Below are 23,134 nucleotides of genomic sequence, written 5' to 3'. Positions count from 1 at the left end.
TAGCCCCCAGTGGGGAACCAAGACCTGGATGACCAATGCACCATCTAGCAATATTATTAACATCCTCCAGAGACCTTATGCTTTCTAGGAAGAGGTCTTGTCTCCTCAAGTTGGAGATGCTTCATTTCTTCTTTTCCTTTAAACTTCATGCAACAAGGGGAAAACCCCCCCACAAAAGGGGAACTTCAGCTCCTAACTATCCCAACAGCACCCCACACCCCCAATCACGCAAGCACAGCCCTGCCTGGCTAACACCAACCCAGACAGCTATTTTAATGTTCAACTTCAGACTCCAAGGAGGAGACGCCAACATCACTGCAAATACGTCTTGCCCAGATCAGGCTTTCACCCCAGTATCTGATCATTCAGAGCTGCTGAGCTCTTGCTTCTTCTAGACACACACACATGCACCCCTCGCCCGCCCAAAATCAAACAACAGGTGCCAGCATCACCGTCATCACCAAGAAGTTGGATCACCCAATGTCTGCCGACGCAAGTGGCCCAGTTCACACTGCAAATCTGTGGCAGAATCACAGTCTCTAGAGTCCTGGTCCGGAGCCTGAAACCACAGACACACGCTGGTTCTCCCTTCAACACCGGCGCATGTTTATCACAACATAATCCATATGATAATCCCCACCCCTGCTACTGCGGTGCTGAATTAAGACAGTCAAATCCTCAGAGCAGGGACTTGATCTTCACGGAGGCTCTGCAGGGCAGCCTGTCCCGAACACCGGGCAGCCACCAGCAGAGTGAAGTCCCAGATCCCTGGGACCCACGGAGGCCGCTCTTGTGCCGTGACAGCAGGGAAACACGGTGCGGGAGACCTCGCATGTCTGCTCAGATGCCTTCAGGGGCACCGGTAGATGCAGCGACCTCCGTGCCGCCCCCCAATGGAGACCGGGCAACGGGCGGGGAAGTAGGTGAGCCCCGACAGCCACCAGCAGGCAATGCCTCCGGAGCAGGGAGTGCAGCCCCATCTCCCGTCTTCTCTCCCTCTCCTTTCCGGGCTGGCCGTCCCCGGTCACACGAGGCGGGGACGCTGCTTGTCCCCCAAGGCTGGAGCCCTGAGCTCCCAAGGTGGGGGGGATATCCCCGCAGACTGCAGTGGGCGAGCAGGGCGCAGACCCAGTGCCACCCTGGGGCGTGGGCAGGGATGGGGGGCAGGGACCCTGGGGCAGGGGTAGCCATAGCAACCGGCCCCTCCATCCCTCCGCCGCGGTCCAGCCACCGCAGCCAGGCGCTGGTTGTGCCCCCGCGCCTTCCTGCCCTCGCCTCGCACGGCCCCGCTGCCCCAGCCCAGCCCGGCCCCGCTCGCACGGCTTTGTTAGCGGCTCGCGGCTGCAGGGAAGGGAGCCGGGGGGAGGCGCGGGGAGCAAGGGCTGGGGCTGCACCAAAACCCCCGCTCCCCTGGGGTTTGCGTTGCAATGCACCGTGCACGCAGCCCCACCTGCCCCGCGCCGCGCCGTGCCGTGCCGTGCCGTGCCTTACCTGCAGCGCGCGGACATCGCGAGCCGCCCGCCCGCCGCGGCGCCCTGCCCACAATGGGAACCGGCACCGCGCGCCCCTGCCCAGCCCGCAGGTGACATCATCCCCGCCCTGCCTGATAGGGTACAATGTGCGCCGTACTGCGCAGGCGCGGCTCCTCCGCGCCCCCCCGTCGATGATAGCGCGCAGCCTGCTGGGAGTGGTAGTTCGAAGGCAGCACTGCTGCCCGCCGCCCCCCTCGAGGCGCGGACTACATTTCCCGCCCGCCCCTGAGGTGGGGCAGAGACGGCTGCGACCAGCTGCACCTGGCGGCCCCTGTGGGGTGGGAGACTGGGGCGCAGCGCCAGGGGGCGGGGCGGGGCGGGACCCCCCCAGAGGCTGCAAGCCCCCCCCCGAGGCTGTAAGACCTCCCCCGCGGCTGCAATGATCTCTATGTATAGCTATCTAGGGAAACCTTCATGCCTCAACATACACACATATATCTATACATATACACACACAAATCTATATACAGTACATACATATATACATATTTTTATATCTATAAGGATCGTTGCAGCCTCAGGCTTGTCCCTGTCTCCTCTGTGCGGAGATTAATTTTTTTTTATTATTATTTTTTCTGCGTTCCAAGCCAGATTGGCCAAATCAATTCCAAATCCGTGAGCCAGTCCAGAACCGCACATGGCCCCGCTACTGGCAAACTTCCTCCACCCTACCTGAGGTGTTTCCAAATCCTTTGGCGGGCATCCTACTTGCAGGCCTCAACCTGGAGGCTTTAGGGTTCGGATGCCCCTGAATTTTGCTTGCCCTCAGCCGTAAGGCCCCAGGAGGAGTCTCCCATTTCCCTAAAGTGGGCATAAAGCCAAGGTTAACTATGCATTACCTATGTGGGTACTATCCCATGCCACCAGAACAGTCTTTCCCGAGGACGTGCACGAGAGCTACCGCTGGCTGCCTCAGACCACAGTTGCATCCTGTCCAGTGCCGTGCCACCCCAGGGCAGCGAGCCGAGGCTGAAAGGGACAGCGAGCGGGGTCTGAGCAGGGTTTCCACTCCTGTTCCTCTCTCCCAGGCAGCCGCCACCACTTCAGGGCTAGGAAGCTGTGACTTGGAGGCTGTGACTCTCACGCCCAGGCTTGATAGCCACAGATGCTCCTTTCCTCCATGCTGTCCAATCCCTTTTTGAAGCTGTCTCCATCAGTTCCGCACTTTAACGACACGTTATGAAAAAGTATGGTAGCATGGGGTTGGAGGGGGCTCTTGCACCCACTTTGATGCTTGCTCTGCCCATGGCATAGCTGGGATAGAGCTAGATGAGCTCTGGAATGCAGGATTCCTGGACCGCTGGTTCTTGACCTTTTGGGACTCAATGCACCCCTCATTAGACTTGAGGCACCCCCCGTGCAGCTTTAATGAACCAAGTAGCACCCCCTTTTAATGACTATTTTATATTTTGCTGTGCATGCCTTTATCTAGAATTTTGCAAAGGTGGGTTGCGGATGGTGATTATCCCGTATAAAACAACACATATTATTCTCCAGTTAAAAAATAAACGAGAAGCTTTACTAATGATACTACTTGCTGATTAATTAATGTACTTGCTGATCTTACTAGTAAGATCAGCAAGAACACAAGCAGATACAGCAGCAAATGGCAGCGTTAACCAGCAGGCAGCCACCAGCCAACACACAACAAACCAACCAGCACATATCTACGCGGTAGATTCATTACTCATTGGTTAGGCAGAAGGCAGGGCACATTAAAGATTAACTGGTTGAGTCCAGGCAGGCTCCAGTCCAGAGAGATCACAAGCTAAGGCTATGATCCTGCCAACACCTACAAACATCCTTGACTTCATATGTGAAGAGGTTGCTGGATTCCAATGGGGCTGTATGCCTGCATAAGCATGGCCAAGCACAAGTGTTTACAGGATCAGGACTTTGGTTAGGAGTAGATGCAGCAAATGCATGGGAAAAAAACCCAGGGGAAGGAAAGGATGAGGTTAAAGTAGAATGAACCAGTGATTAGACCTCATGAGATCTCCTCAGGTCATGGCAACCTGAATTTGAAATTCCTTTTTCCAATAATCACGCAGGATGTACAAATAAAATGGAGGGTCATATCCAAGCCAGATCAATATCCAAGCTGCTTTTAGCATGGTCCAACAAGATTGTCCCGACCTCCAGTGTTCTCTGGATGTCGTCTTATGTTTTATAAATCACTTTCAGAACTTTCTACTCCAAGTCAGCATGGCAGTCCTGAAACACTGGAATATGGCCAGCACTCCATTTGGGCTGAAATAACCTTTTTTGGGCAGGAGGTGCCTGTAGAGTACCTCTCACGTCACACAGGAGAAATAATGGTATATTTTGGAGCAGATCAAATTCAAGCTCAAATCAAGCTCTTCTTCCCGCTTGCTCTCTCCAGGGAGTCATGTTAACTGTTTAATAACTCTCTAAGCTCTCAAACTTGTCCAACCAGCTGTGTGACTTGACTGAGGCCTGGCAGTAGCAGCTCCCTAGTTAATAAGGGCTGGGCTGTTCTCTTGTAATTGCCTCTCAAGAGTTTGTTCAGAGGATGGTTATGGTATTTAGGGCTACTGTGTTCCTTTGCTCTTTGTTATTTCACACACATCCCCCCTCCCGCCCCCATTATTAAATTAATACAGCCATACAGGGCCATGTATTTAATAACCCAGTATTGCCAGATAGGCACGGTCTCACAAAGCAGCAGACACAAAAGTATTACAGATCATTATGTATTACAGATTGTGATGCAGTATCTACCACATCTCTGCCACATCTCCCTGGTCTTGCATTATGAGAATGAGCATTTCTGTTCACACACTACCTAGGGAATAATCCACGGTGCTTTACAGCGCTTGTTATTTGATACTGTTTATTGATTTTTTTGCATAACTAGATCAAATCACTTTCTCTCTGCTGGAGAAAATAGCTTCTGGTTTTATATTTGGAACAGTGTATTAAGTCCATCTCAGAGTTAGATGTTAGGTATTCACTAAAGCCTAGAAATGTTCTTGGAGCTAGACACATGTTTGATCAATAATTTTATTATCCTTTGAGCATCGCTTTTCTGTGCTGCTGAAATGAAATTCAAGTTTGCATTTAAAAGAATGCAGTATAGGACTGTATGATGCAGTCCTCTCATAAGGTCTAGACCTGCTCTTAGACCTGCTCCTTCTTGTCAAAAAGTGAAACAAAACCACACTTTGTCTCACTACAGGGCCTCTTACCCTGCTCCATTGAAGCTCAGAGAGGATTTCTACAGTGACTGAAGTAGGGGTTGGATCTGGCACCAAGTGAGGATTCAGTATGCTGTCTCTCGCCCTGAGAATATCCCTCATATCTTTTGTGGTTCACTTATTGATCTGGGAATCCGTCTTTGGAACTGAATCCCACCTCAAATGATGTTGTGGCTGATAAGTATGAATCCAAGTCTATCCCCTGGATTCAAATAAGCTTCTGGTACCTGGGAGAGCAAGTTGAAACAACATCTTGAATAAAGGTTTCACAGGCTCTGAAAGAAACAAATGCCTTTCCCTAGCCAGGCTTCCACTCTGAAGGTGTTCCCTGGGAACGTTAGTGGGACTAGAGTCAGCCATCCATGTCTATAACTACTTATAGACTTAGCCCTTGATTCAGCAAAGCACTTAAGCCGGTAAGAAATTCTCATCTTCCTCAACAGTTAATCACGCGCTTCAACTTAAGCATGTGCGTAAGCACTTTGCTGACGCGGGGTGGACTGTTCCTAGGCTTAGAGCTATGCTTCTCGGCTTCCAGAGCCTTGGTGTTGTTAACAGCATCCGAGGAATATTTATTGCAAAAGCAAGGGGGTTTCCTTTTCATGTAAGATGTGCTCAGGGAAGGGTCAAATGTCAGAAATAATTACTGAGCATCTGGAAATTATTGTGCGACTTCTAAGATGCTGCCTTTAATTAAGAACGTCCACCAGAAATCTCTCTCTTGTTCATTAGAGCACACGCTCTTACCTCAGGTTAAGTTGCCTGCATGTGCTTTGAAAGACCCTTTCACAGTCCATGTGGAAATCCTCTACTGCCTGTCATTTGCAGGTTCCCTAGCACGAGTCCTTTTGCTGCTTCCTTTCCAGAAACAGCTTTGGTGTATCAGGCTGGATGACTCAGAGGTGTGGTAATGAGATATGAAGCATTCGCAGGCCTGCTGATGGCATAGGAAACCATTAATAATATAGGCCCTAAGTGCTTTTGCAGCTGTCTTTCACCCCACAACTCTCCATAGGGTTGTCTTCTTTCATCTGCTTATTACATTTATCAGAATGGCCTCAGTGTTGGCTTGTCTTTCCCTTGTCTACTGCTTTTCTCTATCTTTTCCTTCTCATTAGAAGCTTAGGTTGCAAGCTCTTTGATGGCACTGTCTGTCATGTGCATACTGTCTACAACCAGGTGGTCCTTGAAGCATAACTGAAGCCTCTGGACATTAATACAATCCACATAATAATAAATAATAAAGCCAACACCTGGGCCTTGTCCATTCAGGACCTTTCTCCGTGCTGGACTGTGCCTGAACCCATGCTGACTTCAGTCCCTCAATACCTGTCCCCAGTTTTCAGGGTAAAGACACTCCTATTAGGATGAGATCAGCTTGGTCCTTTTCTTTTCTCTGCCTCACTACAGTAGAAGATTCACATTTTGCATGGAGAAGTTACATCAAACAGCTGAGAAAAGAGCTGTTCCTAGATACAGGCATAACTCGTTTTATTGCACTTCACTTTATTGCGCTTCGCAGATATTGTGTTTTTTACAAATTGAAGGTTTGTGGCAACCCTGCGTTGAGCAAGTCTATCGGCGCCATTTTTCCAACAGCATTTGCTCACTTGGCATTTTTTAGCAATAAAGTATTTTTTAATTAAGGTATGTACACTGTTTTTTTAGACATAATGCTATTGCACACTTAATAGACTACAGTATAGTGTAAACATAACTTTTATATGCACTGGGAAACCAAAAACTTCGTGTGACTCACTTTATTGCGGTGATCTGGAACCGAACCCGCAATATCTCCGAGGTATGCCTGTACACACTGGAAATACCAACAGCTAAAAGCTTAACATGATGTGATTGATCTTGGGTGGAACATTATGCATCCAGGGAGAGATCAGGAATCTCCACTGGAGAAGGAAGGAAGGGTCATGGGGTAGAGGCAAGATGGGGGACAGAGTATTAAAGTCCAAGGCTAGATCCTCAGCCTGTGCAAATCAGTGCAACTCAAGGAAGTGATGCATTTATTCCATTTGTAGGCTTCAACCTGGTAGCTCCAGTGAAATGAGCACTGAGACATTCCTTTGCCTTATCTGGCCCTTGAGTAGCAGCTCTGACAGCCTGGTGATGAGTGCCATGCAAGAGCTACATAGAGAGAGACGCTATTGATATATTTTTTCCGGCATGGGTAGCATTTCCTGTCTTTTCAGAGCGGTCAGCATAAAACCTAGGCATGATTTCAAGCCCTCTTCGGATGTCACACTAAGGCTTCAATAGCAACTGAAGCAGGGGAGAGGGAAGGGAGCTGGCTAACCATGCTGGCTTTCTGCACCAGGGGGCACCCCCAGCCATCTCGCTGTGGTTGATGAGTTAGTGGAATGAGGCTGTATCCTCAGAAGGGGAGAAGCCTTCATGCCTCAGCTTGTAGGAAGGGACAGAGCAACTGCATGAAGTAGAGGGAAAGAGCAGTCCTCCCAGCTCATGATTGCTTCACTCTTGCTACCTTGTGCATACCAAGGGACTTTGCCTTCTGCAAATATAACACCCCCCCCCCATACATGCACACAGAGCCTTTCACCCCTAGGCCACTGGCTGGACTCCAGCCCAGCTCCATTAACCCAAAGGCATTTAAGGCATCTCTGAATCTTTAGGTGCCTAAATACCTTTGAAAATCCAGCCCTTAGAAACTGAGATGGCAAGGATTTTCATGCAATGTTGGCACTTGGAAGTCTGAGTGATTCTTGAAAATGGGGCTTAGGCTCCTAAGTCACTTCTTGGACATTTTGTCCTTTGTGACTTGCTCCAGGTGGCAGATCTCCTGAATCCCAGCCCAGTACATTCATCACCAGACCGTCTCCATCTTGCCATCTTTGGCCTGTGGATTTTGACCGGGTCATTAATTTTTTTTACAGCTCTGGACTCCAAACATTTCTCAGCATGTTGCCTCTGCTCTCAGAACTGCAGAGCTAAGAATTCTTGTCCCTTGGAACGCGGGTTTGGAATGCGAAAGCTCAGCAAGCCGCGCTCGTGAAACTTCCCCTTATTAATTATCACTGTTTCACAAGTGATACACGCTCCTGGTATCTTTCAAAATGCTACTTTCACTACTGTAGGTCCCGTAATTGGACTCCTCTGAATACAAAGGACTTGAGATTGATCTGATACCAGTGCAGAACAGGAATGGGTCTTTTAGTCTGTGGCGCTAAAACTGAGAGGCAGATCCAGCCCAGTGTGTCTGTTTGGACTGGCAGAGGGTGTCTGCTTAGTCTTGGAGATATGCATGTATTTTTTTTTTTTAAACAGGGGTTTTTGTGTGGAAGAGGAAGGGAAGGGCTTTTATTTGCTCTTTGGTTGTAATGTCTATGCTGCAAATCCTTTGGCTGATTTGTGCTACATTTTTGTTGGAATATTTGCATTGCGAAAGGCCCTTGCTTCACAGCAGGGCAGGCTAGTGCTCATGCTGGAGTGGCATGCCAGGAGACAGACAGCGTGCTGGGTGAACTATGTGATGTGGAATGCTGCACTGCAACACTTGATGGCCTAAAGGCTGCTCTAAGTTACACTGGCAGGAGAGGTCTCATCAGAAAGCTCTGCTGGCTGAGGAGGGGGTGGAGTGCTCTGTAACCCAATTTGACCCCTTCCTTCTCCTGGTGTATCTTCTCCTCTCTTTGCTCTGGCCATACCACCCAGTGCCATAGCAAGGGTAGGGGTGGGGACAAGCAGGGCAACTGCCCTGGGTGCCGAAGCGAAAGGGCGCCAATAAGCACTGCCCAGCTGGGGCAGGATGCTGGATGGAGCTGTGATGGGGTGGGGTGCAGGATGGAGCAGTGAGCAACTTGTTTGAGGGGCATGAGGATGGGACAAGGGTGGTTCTCACCACTGCATGCACTCCCAGGCAAGCATGGGCAGGGGGTGCCCCCCCAGATCTGTGTGCAGGGCAAGGGTGGGCTGCTGCTGTGGACTTTGCCCCAGGCGCCAAACTTCCTTGCCATGGCACTGATGCCTCCTCCAGAATCTCCCATACCTAGGATTACTCACCAACTCCACTAGCTTCAGTTTAAGATCTCTTTGTACCTCTTGGGCACATCCAGATCAGCGTGGTCATGTGGTATGTGGGGCTGCAAACATGTTTGCAGTGCCACATACTGCACACTCTGGAGTTCTCTGCACTGCAAGGGCATGCTGCCTGAGCATGCGCTGCTCCAGTTTCTTTTCCCCCACAGTTTTTTTGACCCCTGGATATCCAGGGGTCAAAAAAAGTGGGAAAAAACCCCAAAGCAGCGCATGCTTGGGCAGCATGAGCTGCTAAGAAGCGGAGCCAGGCCACTCAGAGCTGCATTGTGGCTGCTGGCCAGGCTCTGCCCAGCAGGAACGCTGTGGCTGCAGCTCCAGGAGGCCCCCAGGGTCCCAGGTAAGACTGCTGAGTCCAGCACAGTGCTGGTCCCAGCCTCCCCTACTGCCCCCAGGGCAACTTGTCACATGCCAGAGCATACATGGCATGGGCGTTCCCCAGAGACAAGAAGCAGTGGTGCAAGGTGCGCTGCCAGTGCTTGTCCCTGGGGAACCAAATGTCCATGCATATCTGGATTTGCCCCTTGGCTTTATTTCAGACCAGTATGGGATATGACTGAAAGCTGTTGTTATCTAATGGCTCTTTGAGGGCCTATATGAACTAAACTGCCAGTCTCAGCTGAAATCTCGATAGAAAGGTGCTGCTACAAAATAAAAGCCCTTGTATTTGGCATGAACAGAGCTCTTGGCTGGTGAATGGCAAAGGCTTGAACAGGCAGAGGTCAAAGCAAGGACATAGTTCTCTAAGACTGTCCACCCAGCACCTCTGACGAGCATTAATTCATTCCACTAAATAAAGCATCATCACCCTCACCACCAGCATGCACTGGTGATTATGGACTGGTTGTTCTGGCATTTTATCAGGCTCTTTTTTGTTCCAAGAGGGAGCTTGAGCAGAGTCTTAAAATACTGTGAAATCCATAATATCCACATTCAGGGAGTCCAAGAAAAGTGTCACCTGTGACAGAGACGCAGCGCAAGCCGTACAGGTAGTAAAGTCACCACAAAATGGTATCAGATACAAACAGAAGGGGCCAGCAGGATGGGGGAGGAAAAGGAAATGCAGCCACTGCTCTAACGCTGCATAAGATAAAGGACCGGGCATTATGGCCTGTTTTGTGGTTTGTAAAGTAACTTCAAAATGGGAAGAGAACCTCTTGTGTAGTTTAGTTGTTTGGTTCCCCCCTGACATAAGGGTCAGCCATGCTCCCAGCACAACTTATGCCTACCTGCGTCAGGGGACTGATGGCTGCGGGAGGGGGAGCAAACCTTCGCTACCTCAGATCTTCCACTGGTGGCTCTCATGCCTCCAAGTGTAAGAGGCAGCACCTACACCAGAGCAGGATCTCCCTTCATGAGTGGATGCAGCCAGCGGGCCTGAAGTCCTTTATATATTCTGAGAGCACCCTGCCCCTGGTGCCACATGAGCCAACTTGGGCCCCTTCTGCCTCTGCCATGTGTTGTCACAGTGTGAACCTGTCTAGCTCTTGCTTCACTCAGCTATTGTATCAGCCGGGGGTAACCACAGCAAAGGAAGTCCCTCCCTTACTCTAATTCACGCTGTGGCTAGGCCACAATAGCTGTTTTGGGCACAGCTCAGATGGAGCAGGGACTTGGGACCAGAACGTGCATGGAGTCAAATGACTCTGGGTGTACTCACTTTGTACCTTCTTACACCTCCATATTGGTGGATTTTCTTGCTACAAGGCCTGCCTCTGCCCTACTCCACCCAGAAATGACAAACTAACCATAGCCTAGGGTGACCACCTGTCCCTAATTGGGTGGGACAATCCCAGAATGGGAACCTCAGGTCCTGGTCCTGGGCTTCATGACCCTGGGACAGCATTTGTCCCCGATTTGCAGTATCCAGGTTAGAGAGGTGGTGGGTTTCCCTTTGCAGGCTGCTTGGGAGGGCTGTGTGAAGTTTCGCTACCAGTTTTGTTTCAATGCTGTTTTGACCCGTTTCGAGGTTGAAACAGCAAAATTGAAACAGAACAGATATGGTCGAAACTGCCTCGAAAGAAAATGAGGCAAGTCGAAATGTTTTGCCATTTTGATGCTGTTTTAACGTTTCACCCATAGGCTATAATGGGGAAGGTTGAAACAGCCTATAACATTGTCATTTCTGGCTGGATTTCGATGACACTTTTAGAAATGGTAGCCACTTCTAAGGGCATGAAGCCTGCCAAGTTTAAAGAAGATATGTGCAGGGGGTTTGAAGAGCCTGTACCCCAAATTCTCGAAAGCCAAACTCATGTCACGGCTGTGTGTTACGCCACAGGGCGGTCAAAACTGCAGGGGTGGTAGCTCTTACTGAGGCCACAAATCTGCCAAGTTTCAAGGAGATAAGTGCAGGGGTTTGGGGGAAACTACACCTCAAGCTGTGGACAAGCAAAACTCATGACATGGGTGACACTGTGTGTTAAGGCGCAGTGAGGTGGAAGCTGCAGGGATGGTAGCCCCTGCTGTGGCCACGACACCTGCCAGCTGTCAAGGAGATAAGTGTAGGGGTTGTGGGGCCCTGCACCTCTAGCTGCTGACAGGTAAAACTTGTGTCATGGGTGCTTGTGGGACTGTGTCTGTCTTGGGGCACAGTGGGGGACTACTGCAGGCCTGGCTGCTAAGCCCTGCTGCAGCCACAAAGCCTGCCAGCTGTTAAGGAGATTGGTGAAGGGGGGTTCTGGGGCCCTGCACTCCTAGCTGCTCACAGGCAAAACTTGTGACACAGGCAAAACACCTTATTCAGGCGCGGAGCCCAGAACTGGACGCAGTACTCCAGCCGTGGTCTCACCAATGCCAAGTAGAGCAGGATAATCTCTTCTTTGCAATGGTTTTGCTGGAGATGCATCAATTGATGCATGCCAGTGTATTGCTGTAGCCAGCAGGGCCAGCATCGTACTGCCGGCTCATGTTCATACTGTGGTCAATCATTATCCCCCAGGTCTTGGTGACATGTGTGGGGGATCTTCAGTCCTGCTGCCTGATGAGAGGTATCAGTTGCACAAGCACCCATGTCATGAGTTTTGACTGTGACCAGCTAGGGGTGCAGGGCCCCAGAACCCCCCTGCACTGATCTGCTTGACAGCTGGCAGGCTTTGTGGCCACAGCAGGGGCTAGCAGCAAGGCCTGCAGTGGTTCTTCCCACCCTGCCCCAAGACAGATACAGTCACAAAAGCACCCATGACATGAGTTTTGACTGCCTGCAGCCGGAGGTGCATGGCCCCAGAGCCCAGAAGCCCTGCACCGACCTCCTCAACAGCTGGCAGGCTTCATGGCCACAGTAGGGGCCACCACCCCTGCAGCTTTCACCCTGCTGCACCTTAACACAGTGTCACCCATGTCATGAGTTTTGCTTGTCTGCAGCTCGAGGTGCTGTTTCCCCAAACCCCTGTACCTATCTCCTTGAAACAGCAGGCTTTGGTGTCTCAGCAGGGGCTAGCATGCCTGTAGTTTTGGCTCTGCTGTGGCTTAACACATACATGTGACATGAGTTTGGCTCTAAAGATTTTGGGGTACAGGTTCTCTGAACCCCCTGCACCTATGTTCTTGAAACTTGATACGCTTCATGCCCTCAGAAGGGGCTACCATTTCTGCAAGTGTCATTCAAATCAGGCCAGAAATGACAATGTTATAGCCTGTTTCAACCTTCCCCATTATAGCCTATGGGCAAAATGTTGAAACAGGGTCAAAACAGCATGGGACAGCTGTTTCAACTCGAAACAAAAGTCAAAACGAAACACTATTCTGTTGAAACAACGAAATGCTGGTCAAAATTAAAATGCTTCTGTTACGCACAGCCCTACTGCTTGGGGCTGCTGGAAGGGGTGCCATATGCGTGTGCATGCCTACACACATACGTGTGGCCAGCAAGACAGCCAAGCAGCATGGAGACCAGCTCCCTGCCGATAAGTTTATGTGGGGAGAGGGTTTGGGGGGAAAGGGGCATGAGGGGGCCAGGGCAGGGTCAGGGGGGAACAGACTGAGGTCCCCCATGGTAAGGGAGGGAGTGTGGCAGGGGCGGGAGGTACTGCCTAGCCAGGACGGTGCATGGGGCCTGGGGCAGGGAGTGGGATCAGAGTCATGGGAGGCTCATGTGGGGAGTTGAAGGGGGACAGCTCCCCACTGCTGCACACGCTCCTGGGGTGCCTTCCAGATTTGTGCCCAGGGTGGATGGGGGCTGTCTGCTGTGGGCTCGGAGCTCTCCACCCTGCCGCCCTCCCCCAGAAGCCCAGTGCTGGCTACATGCACCTTCCTACCAGGCAGCAGCAGTGGCGGTGGCATGGAGTTGTGCCCCCTGCTGCTGCTGGGCAAGCAGGAAGTGCAGAGCCAGCACAGGGCTCCTGGGTGAGGGCAGCAGGGTGGGTAGCCCTGAGCCTTCAGTGGGCAGCCCACATCCCCCCTCCCCCCTGCACCCCGCTCCACTTGGCTCTGGTCAGGCCATGCTGTGGTGGAGGGGAAGGTGGGGTAGTGGGGAGAGGCGGGCATGTGTCCCACCTCTCCATTTTAAAAAAGGTGGTCACCCTACACAGCAGCTTACATATGCCAGGCTCTCCATCCCCCTACATTTGGACCCAAGTAATTTATATCCTCAGTAATGACACCAAATTGTTGAAGCCAGCTGAGGGCCTATCTGATGCTGTACAGGGGATATTCGCACTGATCTGGTTACATATGTAGTGCAAGCAGCTTGTGAAAGAGTGCTCTGCTTCTGTGGGCACACCCCATCCCACAGCAGTGCAGTGCATCTACACCACGTCGCCAGATATTATATCATAAGTTTCCAAAGCAGAAAGTGGCCCTGGCAGGAGCTATGAGGCAGCTATTGGGAGGCAAAACAGTATCATGGGCAGAGATGGGGGGCGTGGTGGTCCTGGCCCAGCTCATTGTAATGTAGCTTCAGTACAGGGTTTAAAAACCAGCAGAAACCATTGTCCAGCTGATGGAGGAAACCCATTGTCACCTCCGCAGCAGTGTGTCTGAGCAGTCTGTTTATCATAGGTGGATTAAGTAACACCAGTTTCTATTTTTTTGGTGGAGGTAGCATGAGTAAGAGTTGACTGTTTTCATTGTTACCTACCATGCCCTTTTCAAAGGCAACACTGATATTACCATAATATTGTACCTTCCCTGTTGCAAACCCAGATCGAGAGAGCTTATGGGACTCTTGCCAGCAGCAGCAAGAGATATCACCCAGAGGAGCAGGATCGCTGGCTGAGCCATGCAGCAGAGCTGTCCCCAAGCAAAGGATGTGGGGAAGTAAAAGCCACAACAACCGCTGGCATCCGATGGCTTCAGCAAGAAAAAAAAAAAAAAAAGAGGAAGTTTGAATCCTCTTCTTGATGGACCACACAACAGCACAGCTGGCAGCGAATGGCACCGCTGCTGGCATTTCAGAGCAGGCAGCAAAGACTGAATCATTGTAAAGTCACAGCTATCTCCTCACACAAGTAATTTCCTATAGTACTTAGTACAGTGATTCTCAACCAGGCTGCCACAGCGCCATGGTGTGCCATGCAATGTTAGCACTGGTAGGTGTGCAAATATGGTCCACAAGATAAACCGGGATTTTTCAAACAGGAACCCATAGTGTTAAAAATCTTCTGCCCCGTTACGGTCTATGTTGTAATCAGAAAGGGTGGAAGCTAAGAGCTGGCACTTTCCAAGGGGCGGCTCGGATCTATAGAGGGGTGCCTTTAATCTAAAAAGGTTGAGAACCACTGACCTTTAGCGACAGCAGGCAATTCTAGAGAATCACAGAAAAACAGGGGTGAGGAGTCTCAATACATCGCTTAGTCCAGCCGCTGCTCATCCCTTTCCAAACTATCCCAGAAAAATATTGGTTTAACCTGAACTTAAAAACCTCCGGTGATGGTGCTTCCATGGCCTCTCTAGGCAACCTGTTCCAGCATTTAACCGCCCTCACAGTTAGAAAGCTTTTCCTAATACGTAGCCTAAATCTCCCTTGTTGCAGTTTAATCCCATTATTTCTTGTCGTGTCCCCTGTGGACACAGAACCATTAATTGCTATCCTCTTTGTATTATCATCATATCCTTCTCTATCTTCTCCTCTCCACACTAAACCCTCCTAGTTCTTCCGACCTTTCCTCATATGTCAAATTTTTTTAGACTTCTGATCATTTTAGTTGTCCTCTACCAGACTCTTCAATTCATCCAATGTGTGAAGAGGTAGTGGATAAAGAGGTCACTAATGTGCTACTCGGCAACACGTAACATACTTCTTGGACACTGCAGGCCTGATAAAAGTTGGGGTACAACACCCAGCTTCTTCTAGCAGTTTTTGATCTCGGCTCTGACCAGCTCCCTCCAGAACATGATTCAGGTTCCCAGACTGGGAAAGCCAGTACTACCATTGCCAACGTGCTAGCCATTCTGTGAAGAAAGGACCTGATTTTCTGCTGCTTTTGACACAGTCCGTCCATTTACTTCTGGGCAAAGTGAAGACAAAGTAGGTATAAAATGCTAACAGATCAGCAAGAAATGGATTTCAAATCCACATGGCACTGGTGAAAAAGACTAGGCCTGGAGGAGTGGAAGAATGAGACCTACAACAGGACTTCAGGTTGCAGAGTGGTCAGTCCAAGATCTAGGGGCCAACTGTGGGCTAACACGGTTAAGGTGTACTCGTTTCTGTAGCCAGTGATGCACACAAAAGGGCAATGTGGCCAGCACCACATCCAGCTGCCCACGATTCCCCAGCCCAAATGACCAGATCTCCATTTCCTGCTGTGTCAACTGGGGCAGCTTTTGGCATAAATCCAAAGCAAGGCTTGTTCTCACACCTCCAGAGCCACAGGACTCCCTAATCTGTCTGCCCACGGCCCATTGCCAAGTCAGGACGTTTCAAAATCACAAGCTTCACACACAGCCAAAGAACCAAAAAGGGAGTCACCTTCCAAAGAGGAAAGTCCCAGCTTCTCTCCTGGGCCAGCGTCAACACCTCCAAAATGGCTCGTGAATAAAACCCTTCCCCCCAGCTCAGCATTTTCCCTTGGCTGTGCCAAACACAGTAATGGTAGACGAGAGGGGAGAGGAGGGGAGGGGACTTTTGCCCTCCACGTTCAGTGACTGGAACAGACCCGAGTTATCCAAGCGCTATCGCGGAAGGAGGTGGGAATGTTATCACAGCCCCATGCAAGTTAATGGGATTAAAAAACCCTTTTTCCCCCTCAGATCCATTATTCTCCTGAAAGGTTGTTGGCATGAGACCAAGTAGGAACCTTTGATTCCATAAATACACCACAATTATCATCCAAGGAGGCTCTGCCATTGGACTCTGACAGATCAGCAGGGCGCTGAAGAGGCACTTAAATCATTTCAGTCTAAGAACGCCCTGGGCTGTAACAGCTCCCCCGCTGCTCTGAAAAGGCCACCCCTCTTCCAACAACTTCTCACTGTTTTTCTTTTGATTATAAAGAGGATAATGGATGCAGTACAGTGAGAGCCCCAGAAACTCTAGCACTAGGGTTCCCAGTGATTTCCTAAGCCATAAGCCTGGAGCTTGCGCTGGTTTGCAAGTGCCCAAGAATCTGGCGGTGGAATTACTTCCCTTTTGTGATGCCTGTTTATTCATCTCCCTATATTTCTCCTCACACCCCATAAAGCTGAGTCTGTTTTATAGCTTCAAGTATTCCATTCAGGCAGTTTGCAGAGTGGTGCGAAAAGCACATCCTTGTAGATGGTCTTAAAATGCCAAAAGCAAAGAATAAATGCCTTGCTCCTGGCATTGTCACTGTAAGAACATGCCTCCCACCCAGCCCTCAGAAGTGATTCGATCCCCTGTCCGTTCTGCCTTATCTCACACACACACACCCCCTTACCAAACATACCACTAGCTCCCTAACTTCCATCTCCAATTCATGGGCCCCCTAAGCTCTCTTGCCTCCTTAAGGTAGTTTTTTATTACTTTGAAATTGCTGGTGATTTCTTTTGCAGAGGCATTTTTGATGTGCTTCAGATTATCCAAATCCAGCACTCCTTCAGAGCTGTGCCGTATAAGGCTGGGCTTTTCAAGAGGGATTTAGGGGAGTTAGGCACTCAGTTTTTAGTGGGAGTTGGATATTTCCCTCTTTTAGGTAATCTCAGTTTAAATCAGGGCATCATTATTTTTAAGCAGCTGTTTTTCTTAACAGTCCAAAGAGAAGCTTTGAGGTTATAATCCACTGATGTAAAGCCAGATTCATAGACTCTTTATTCCTTTGTGTATTCCCTGGTTTGTTGATTTTTTTGTAAATCCATGCATTTACCAAGCACCTTTCAGCATATTCTTTAGCCTGCCAGAGTATCCCACAGCTGTGCTGAATTCTGTCATCATTTACTTTTGCTTTTCCAAAGTACCTTCTTTCTGAGAGACATCAAAGTAGAGGTCGTTAAATATTCTCTCCACTTTTCAGGTGCGATAATTGAGACACATGTTGCTTCCACAATTAGCCCAAGCTCACATTGGCTAAGTAAAGACATTCAAAAAGCCCAAGCCTGAATCAGTTCAATCTTTGCAGGTTAGTCTAACCTGCATAGATTGAACTAGCAATCAAGTGAACAGACATTCGTTTTTGATTCAGGAAATGCAGCCACATGCCAGCAGTGGTTCAGGCCAGAAGCCATGGGGTGTTAGAGTGAGCCCTCGCTATGGCCAGGTCCTGGTGTCACAGGATGGGCTCCTGCAGGATAGCCGTGATCTCCCCCAGACCCCCTTACCATGCCAAGTTGGTCCAATGGGCACCCTCTATTCTCGCCCACCATGTCTTTGATGGTATGAATGATAGGAAGGCTGCCTTTAAGTCCTCTTGAACATGGCCTTGATTGATTCTCTGGACCCCGCGGGTTTCCAGACCTCTGGCGGGTCCCGTTCCAAAACAGATGTCCCAACGTGTGTTTCAGGGCACCCTAGCCTTATGGGCTATGCGTGGCTCCAACCACCGTTTTACCACGCCCCAAGCTGTGCAGATAGTACCGACGTCGTTTGGTCTGGGCCTTGTCACAATTTGGCCCCCTTGTCCTCCCTGGGCTCTCTGCAGCCTTGTCTCGCTCGGCGCCTCACTGGCGCCAGGGTCAGTGCACCCCAAACGCCGTGCCTCCACTGGCGCCGGCGTCCCCACGTGGCTGTGGGCCCCCAATGAGGCCTCCTCCATCCCCTAACAGCCTCACCCAAACCACCAGTCTTATACAACAATAAACAAAACACAAGGCCCTGGGATGTAACATAAATTCAAGCCGCCCGGCTATAACATCATTCAAACCCTACTGGGAAATGATCTGTCCCTCAGCAGTATCAGAAGCTGCTCCTGCAGTCAAGCCTCTCCCCTTGCTTGCTCTGGGAGAGCTCCCTCCCCCTCGGCTCCTGGCAGGGAACCACCTCCCTGGCCTCGGCCCTGGGGTTTATCTATGAGCCAGGCCCTGCCCCTCCCGGTCAGCTGACCGCTGGCAGGTGTGGGCCACTGGCTTGTTCTGGCTGCCCTGGTAACTTGTAGCTGGGGCTCCCAGCTCACTGCTAGGGCTCTTCCCCTAGCAGCTTCAGCTCTTTAAAGGAGCAGGGCACCCTAGTCCCCTGTGACACCCAGGGGATGTGGCCAGGCCAAGTATGACTTGGGTGGAGTTTAAGCCCTCACCCTGGCCTGCACAGTCCCCAGTCAGGGTATGGCTAGAGAGGGAAGGGGGCAACAGCACATGCCAAGCATTTCCCATCTCCACCCCTTGCTGCTCAAGCAGTGAGAGGGGCAAAATGCCTGACAGGGCCTGGGGCCTGTGCCAGTGGGACAGTGGAGGAAGGGGAGGAATTAACACCCCCTCTGTCTCGGATGAATGACTGGTGCCTCCTGAGACTGGGGGGGGACACCATTTATAGGCGGCAGTGTCGGTGGCAGAGACTAGCCACAGACGCCAGTGGCAGCAGCAAACGGGGACCGGCCGCAGACACTGGTGGTGGTGAGCAGGGACTGGCCACAGATGGCAGCGGTGGTGGTGGCAAGGAGGGGGAGGGTAGCAAGCGGCGACCACCCACAGAAGCTGGTGGTGGCAGCTAATTGCAGGGGGGCACATGGCCCCCCTATGTGTTGCCTATGCCATCTCCCATTTGCTTCGGGCCATAGCCAGGGCTGGCCGTGCCCCCCCACCACTCAACGGAGAGTGGGGAATGCCTGACAGGGGCTGTTATGCCCCCACCAGGCAGACTCCAGACGGGGTTCCCCAGGGGAGAGACAGGAGGGAAGAAGAAATAAACCCTCTCCCTGCCCTCTTCACTTTAGATTGCCATGTCCCCTGCCCGTGCTCTGGCTAGAAAGTGGAGGGCCAGAGCCAGTCCTGCCCTCTGAAACAGAGAACACAGCCCAGCCCAGGGCTCCACTGCAGGCTGGGACCCTGGGAGACTCTGATTTAACTTACACCAAGAAGGGGTCTGGGACAGAAGTTTCATAAACTGGTTTAACCTCAACCAGTTAGGTCTGATACTACATTCAACTAGGTTTATCTTAAAAGTTTCAGCTATTTTAAAACTGGTTTATGTGCACTGAGCTTCTGTTCTGTTACAGGTTTAAACCAGTTTCTGATCACTTAAACCAGTTTATGTGTAACTTCTGTCCCCAGCCATTAATTGCCAGATCTAGAGTCAGGGCCCAGGGGTCCTGTTTCTTAGGCCTTTGATCTAATTGCAAAGCAACATTCCCTTTCATCACAATAACCTTTCAGAAAAACTAATGCATTGCTGAAACTTGGCAATCATAGAGACATAGTTAGCTATGTTAACCTGAAGTCAGGTAGAAGCCAGGTTAGATTTATACCTTATAGATTAACCAAAGTAGTCTCTCTCTCTCTCTCTCTCTATATATATATATATCGCAAGTTTCTGTGACTATATATATATATAGATATATACACACACACACTTTACACACACACAGATATATATTATATATATATATATCTGTAGATATACCTATATCTATACCTATATCTATATCTATAGATATCTGTCTATGGATCTATTTAGATATAGATAGATAGCTATATATATATTATATATATAGCACAAGCTTTCATCATTAGACAATGAAATGAGTTTCAGACCACAAAACTTGTGCACTCTGTGTGTGTGTGTGTGTGTATATATAACTATATATACATATAGTCACAAAAACTTGCGAGATATATATATATAGAGAGAGAGAGACAGAGAGAGACAGAGAGACAGAGAGAGAGAGGTGGGCAGATGAGAACAGGATGGAATTCAACGCAGACAAGTGCAAGATGCTGCATCTAGGGAGAAGGAACCAGCAACACACCTATAGGCTTGGGAACACCCTTCTTGTCAACACGGTGGCAGAAAGGGATCTTGGGGTCATTGTTGACTCCAGGATGAGCCACCAATGCAAGGAAGCGGTCAGTAAGGCCAACCGCACCTTGTTGTGCATCTATAGATGCATCACAAGCAGGTCCAGGGGGGTGATCCTCCCCCTCTATGCGGCACTGGTCAGGCTGCAGTTGGGGCACTGCATCCAGTTCTGGGTGCCGCACTTCAAGGGGGATGTGGCTAGCATTGAGAGGGTCCAGAGGAGGGCCACTGGCATGGTCAAGGGGCAGCAGGTCAGGCCCTATGAAAAGAGACTAAAGGGCCTGAATCTATTCAGCCTCCACAAGAGAAGGCTCAGAAGGGACCTGGTGGCTGTTTACAAACTCACCAGGGGGGACCAGCGGAAACTGGGTGAGGCTTTGTTCCCCCAGGCACCACCGGGGTTACTAGGAGTAATGGCCATAAATTGTTAGAGAGAAGGTTCAGGCTGGACATCAGGAGGCATTGCTTTATGGTTAGGGCTGCCAGGCTCTGGAATGGACTCCCAAGGGAGGCAGTGCTCTCTCCTACCTTGGGGGTCTTCAAGAGGAAGCTGAATAGATATTTGGCTGGGGTGTTATGACCCCAGCACTCATTCCTGCCCCAGGCAGGGGGTTGGACCTGATGATAGGTTTCATAGACATCAGGGCTGGAAGGGACCTCAGAAGATCATCGAGTCCAGCCCCCCGCCTGAAGGGCAGGAGTCAGCTGGGGTCATAAGATCTGTTAGGTCCCTTCTGACCCTAAGTATTACGAAACTATATGCACCAAAGTATGTGTGCACTATAAAGTGCAAAATTACCCTGCCTTCTTCCAGGCAGTCCAGATGCCATAAGGATTCTGACTGGTTTCTGTACTCTCCATTGGTGTACAAGCTCTCCTCCTGAACACAGAAGTGAGGTGGAGTTTTCACTGAAACCAATTTCAATCATTCTCTTCAATGTGACAATATAGGCCCCTAGAAGATGGGCCTTCTCTGTTAACAGGAGATTGCTATCTCAGTGAAGCCACCTGTATGAAATGTTTACGCACCTTTTATGAAAGTTGTGACATGCTGAGAAGGTGCTGAGAAGAGTAGAGTGGCCTTACCTCCACTTCACTTCAGCCTCTCTTGTTTGATTTCAGTGTGTAGAACCCTTTTCAGGCACCAAGAGGGAATGGTGATTGCCACATTACTATCAATATGCTGAGGAAAGAGGACACAGGCTTCTCTTTGTCTGCCACTGCTGGAAAACCTACAATCAGAAGAGCTCCATTGATCAGCCCAAGCTAAAGAGTCTGACCAACACAAATGCCCTGCCAAGTTGATAGACCACTAGTTGAACTGAAAAACTGTTGCTATATGTCATCAGAAAAACAACTGCCACAGCAACAACCACCTCTTACACAGGACATTCAGGGACTAATTCAGCACTGTCACAGGGAACCCTAGCCCTGTTACTAAGACACAGGGCTGCCCCTTTAAGACTGGGGCTACAGGAACACCAGGCACCAGGAGGGTAGGGGTTAATAGCCCAACCACCCAGGCTGGTCAGCTGACAGGAAAGGGATAGGCCTCTGGGCACATATAAACCCCAGGGCCAAAGCTGGCAGGGGGAAGGGAGCTCCTGAAGGCTGTGGCTGCTGGCTGTTGCTGTAGCTGATGAGGCTCCAGTAGTGTACAAGTTACCCAGAGGTGGGGGGGAGGGGGCACTCAAGGCTCGAGAAGCAGTTTGGGGTTTTAAGGAGCCAGAGTGTGGCTTATAGGACTTCTATTATGTTATAGCCCAGGGGCTCACGTTTGTGCTACTGCTTGTCTGGTGGACTGGGCTGATGCTATCTGGGGAGGAGGAGGAGGCCTCAGTGGGGCACACTACTGTGCAAAACCCCAGTGCCACGGGGCGATCGGGCCCCTGTGCCAGGGGGGCGCAGTGTCAGGGGGCAATAGGGCCCCAGTGGCAGGGGTGGTACAGCAACAGAGAGTGAGCCAACACAATGCCCTAGGGTGTAGGTTGACATTTATACCATCTGCAAGGCATGGGCTACCGTGTAGGGGAGGTTTGGAGTGGTGGATAGTGACCCCTAGCATTGGGGTATTAAATGGGCAGCCTCCCACCTGAGTACCATCATAATTATTGTTCCATCAAGGCATGGCAGGAGAGATAGGTGGGTGGGTAGCCCAGAGACAGAGGTCAGGCCTCTGTTAGATAAGCATGGGGATGGACCCTTGTCACAAACACCCATTACAATTCATGGAAAGATATTAATAAATTATACATTTGTCTTAGATCAGGCTTTTAATCCTTCCAACATAACAGGTTTATTAGCACAAAACTTTTTTTTCCACATTATTTACCCAGACAAAGGCCACATCTATGCAAGAAATGTTTGCCTCTGGTGATTTCCTGTAGATATGGGATTTTTAATGATGTTTTTAAACTGGCAGAAGGCCTTGTGTAGATCCAGTTTCATCAGCCAAAATGTGCCCTTTCTGGGGTAACCTACTTTGTCACAGAATGTGTGTAAGATACATTGTCAAAAACACTCTTTTGCGGGTATACATTCTTCCCCCAAGGAAGCTTTGCCAGGATATCCTCACATAAATAAAGCTCAGCTGTCAGGTGCTAAGTGAAGACAGCATCAGTGAATTAATGACTTAATGAGAATTACAGCATCATCACCTATCTGGACACCTAGTAGCAATCACTTAGAAACATCAAACATCCCAGCTTTTATTTTGGAGCAAAGATCATTTCACATGCTTGAGTCACTTCATTTAACAGGGAGAGTTTGAAGTTGCCTCTCATAAAAGCCATATTTGCAAGTATTTTTGTCTACACTGGCAAAATAAACCAATCTAGTTCTTCCTCACACTGACCTCTTGGTGGGTAATGAGCTCCCTTTTCTTTTAAATATTTATCACAAAATTAGCCAACCAAAGGTTATGAACAGATGTGATGCTGTGGGTGCAGACAGAAGTTACATTTGATGAGCATTCG

General features: G+C 50.0%; 1 protein-coding gene across 2 annotated transcripts in view; it reads right to left on the bottom strand.

The window, feature by feature from the left end:
* The window catches only part of DAAM1 (dishevelled associated activator of morphogenesis 1), a 170,703-nt gene extending 169,124 nt beyond the window's left edge, over positions 1-1,579 (bottom strand). For both annotated transcript variants that reach the window (XM_019550908.1, XM_019550909.1), the window contains exon 1: positions 1,492-1,579. The gene's annotated coding sequence lies outside the window, so the exon portion shown is untranslated. The remainder of the gene's footprint in view (positions 1-1,491) is intronic.
* Positions 1,580-23,134: the final 21,555 nt, after the last annotated feature.

This window comes from Crocodylus porosus, unplaced genomic scaffold (genome assembly GCF_001723895.1).
Source record: "Crocodylus porosus isolate Cpor-Errol unplaced genomic scaffold, CroPor_comp1, whole genome shotgun sequence".
Lineage (NCBI taxonomy): Eukaryota > Metazoa > Chordata > Crocodylia > Crocodylidae > Crocodylus > Crocodylus porosus.
This window is presented reverse-complemented; position numbering and strand designations above follow the sequence as displayed.